Source organism: Elephantulus edwardii, unplaced genomic scaffold (assembly GCF_000299155.1).
Source record: "Elephantulus edwardii isolate Elephantulus edwardi_28Jun2011 unplaced genomic scaffold, EleEdw1.0 scaffold00107, whole genome shotgun sequence".
NCBI lineage: Eukaryota > Metazoa > Chordata > Mammalia > Macroscelidea > Macroscelididae > Elephantulus > Elephantulus edwardii.
In genome coordinates this window covers 11,315,914-11,319,463 of record NW_006399857.1, presented here as the reverse complement: position 1 = coordinate 11,319,463, position 3,550 = coordinate 11,315,914, and the positions used below count along the sequence as shown (strand labels likewise).

The 3,550-nt window shown below is 36.6% G+C and overlaps 1 pseudogene; it reads left to right on the top strand.

Moving 5' to 3' along the window:
• Positions 1–253: 253 nt before the first annotated feature.
• LOC102864749 lies at positions 254–2,832 on the top strand (annotated as a pseudogene).
• The last annotated feature ends 718 nt before the right edge of the window (positions 2,833–3,550 follow it).

Sequence of the window (3,550 nt, the reverse complement as noted above, 5' to 3'; positions counted from 1 at the left end):
GAAAGAAAGAAAGAAAGAAAGAAAGAAAGAAAGAAAGAAAGAAAGAAAGAAAGAAAGAAAGAAAGAAAGCTCTAACAACTAGATATTATAGCTCTAACAACTAGACATTAAGGACACTCAGGCATATAAATGTAAAGATGCAGGACAACTTTTTTTGGCTCAAATTGAAGCTCACAGTGATATAGCAGTTGAGGTCATGTATGGGGATATTAAGTCACTGACAGTGGCTCATCTAGATCTTTGGTGCTAGTTAATGGCTCAAATTGGAGAAGGTAGGTTGAGAGCGAAGACCGTAAACTCTGAAGCTATAATGTTGGTTGATCTCAGAGATGGAGAGTGGAGATTAAGGACAGAAATTCTAACTTCTTAAACAAAAATATTGGGTCAAAAGTGTAAAGTGGAGACTGAGGATGGAGATTCCAACTTCTTAAGCAAAGACATTGGTCTAAAACATTAAGAGTGTAGATTGAGGACAGAGATATTAACGTTTTAAGTAAAGACAATTATTTCAAAGATGGAAAATAGAGATTGAGAATGGAGTTACTAACCTCTTAAGCAAAAACATCGATCTCAAAAATGAAAAGTGAAGATTCAAGAGAGCAAAACATCATTAGAAAAATAGAGGAGGAAGAATATATCAAAATAAATGTTAGAGAAGACTCTGAAAATTGCACTAAAATATTGAGAAGCCAAAACATAAAGGATGAATGGGAAAAAAAGAAATGAAATTAAGATTTCAAAGGGCAGGTAGAAAAGACAAGGAAATACATGATAATATGCAAAAAACTAGAGATGGAGAACAAAAATGTAATAACTCACTTGGTATTTCTGAAGTTAAAAATTTGGCAAAAAAAAAAAGAAGTCAAATCTCAAGGTGCAATACAGAGAGATGTTACAGGCAAAATCTTGAATGATCTGAGAATTATCAAAAGAAGACTGAAGAAATACACAAAATCACTGTACAAAAAAAAAAACAAACCAAAATCAACTGAAAAATTTCAACAGCATGATATGAACAAGATAATGGTAATGGAGGAAGAAGTTTAAACTACATTGAAGACACTGGGAAAAAGTAAGGCATCAGGAATAGACAATTGACAACTTTCAACTCTGCTCATACTCACCATCCTATGCCAGGAAATTTGGAGGAGAGCTACTACCTGGCCAAATGACTGAAAGTGATATATGTCTCCATCCTAAAAAAGATGATCCAATAGAATATGGAAATTATCTAACAATATCATTAATATATAATGCGAATAATCTCCTGTATGATTAGTTGTTTCTGAAGACCCAATGGAGGTTTAACTATGGGTCAGTTCTGACTCGACAGTACCCAACAATAAGAAGCACAATCTCCAAAGACAACTCTCAAATCCAGGCCATGCTGGACTCTTTCTTATTGTACCAATGCACAACACCACAATCAACACAACAAGTCCCACTAGAGCTACTATGGCAAATGCAAACTGAGGTCCCACTAGCCTATCTGTTACAGCAATAGAACGTATTCCCTCAGTTACCAGTCCAGAAAATCTTCCATCACTGCCAGATATTCCACCTATACAGTTTGAAGATGCTGGTTTGAGTAGTTTAAATAATCTACTAAGTAGATCTATCACAGGTAGCCACCTAATTCCACAGCCTACACGTACCATAAATCCCTCCCCAGAATCCTCAGACCTCTTACTTGGCTCATTAGATGCATTTAACTCTTACACACCCATGAGACCCCTTCCCCCCCTCCCCGAGTACCTCTATTACTGGCATTTGAGGCTGTTGTGGATCATTAGGGAGAACTGCTGACAAGAACAGTCTTAGTTTCAAATCTGATCAAGTGAAGGTCAAGCAGGAACCTGGGACTGAGGATGAAATTATGTAACTTTTTCAGGAGCTGTGAAACAAGAAAAGACAGAAGATGGGCAAAGGAGTACCTCCATCTTGAGAAGTCCTGAGACACCACCTTGTTAACCAACCTGCACCTGGAATGTGTATTGGATGCATTAACAAGCTTAGAAAACCATGTGAAAACAGAACCTACCAAAATGAGTAAAAGCTGCAAATAGTCAGGGCTCAGCAGCCTTGTTAATGGAAAATCCCCACTTTGAAGCCTCATGCACAGGTTGGCAAGGATTGGAGGAGATAGCAACAGCAAAGATGATGACCCAAGTGAAGACTTATGTGCTGTCTGCCAAAATGGACGGGGTAACTTGTGGCGTGAAAAATGTCCAAGGGTCTTTTATTTAACTTGTCATGTTCCAACACTTCTCAGCTTTCCAAGTAGAGATTGGATATGCACATTTTGCAGAGATGTTGAGAAACCAAAAGTTGAATACGATTGTGATCATATACAACATAGTAAGATGAGGAAAACTGTGGACCAAAGGAAATATGAATGTCTTATGCTTTACCTCTACTGCCATAAATTAACTATTAGATTCAAAGAACCATTCCTGTTTCAATTCCAAATTATAATGAAGCTAATTGATTTATGTACCATGAAAAATAAGCTTCAGAAAAAATATTCCCCGTACTACCAAATCCCAAATGGCTTTTTGGATGATGTTTATTTGACCTTCAAGAATTGTGAGAAGTTTAATGAAATGATGAAAGTTGTTCAAGTTTATGCAGAAGTACAGGAAATTAATTTGAAGGCTGATTCAGAAGTAGCTCAGACAGGATATCAGTTGCATTGTACTTTGAAATAAACTCACAAAGATCTACTCAGGATCTTCACACCTTTGCCAGAGTTTGATCAGGAAAAAGGTCATGGAAAAGTAATAAGACTCTGATGAAGACTTTACACAGCCCCACATGCCTAAAGTCAGATGAGAGGCTGGTATATGTTTAGTAAAATAACACAGATGTTAATCAATTGTTTAAAAAAGAAGAGAGAGACAGAGAGAGAGAGAGAGAGAGAGAGAGAAAGTAAGAAAGAAAGAAAGCCTTTTGTTTAACTATTGCTGGAATATTCTGATTACTGTGCTCACCTTCTCAAAGATGATAGCTTTTACACAGTATCAGACTGAAATTGCGAACAGAAAACACTTTCTTGTCAAAAAAAGGGAAAATAACTTATTTTAACGTAAAGGTAAAATTGAAGTGATATTAAGATTCTTTGCTAGAGTGAATGGTTCTCTTGATTATTGGAGACTGACAAACGTTGATGATCATGTAGTACTGATTGGTGCGGGATACTTACTGGGTGTACAAATAAATGCGTGAGGGTCATGTCCCTTCATAAAAGTGTCAAAAAAGAAGCACAATTTCGGAAGATCATCTAAAAATGGCTGAAACAATATATTGACAGGGCAATTCCAGAACTTCAGAATGTGTTTAGAAAAGTTGTGGGACCACGGATGTCATTACTGATGTCAGGTCAATTCTGGCTGAAAGCAGAGGATAGCAGAATCATGCCTATTTGTGTGCTATTGACTATGAAAAGGCCTTTGAATTTGTGGAACACAACAAACTACGGTTAAAATTGAGAAAAAAAAATGGGGATTCCAGAACACTTAATCAGACTTAGATGAAATTTATACCTAACAAC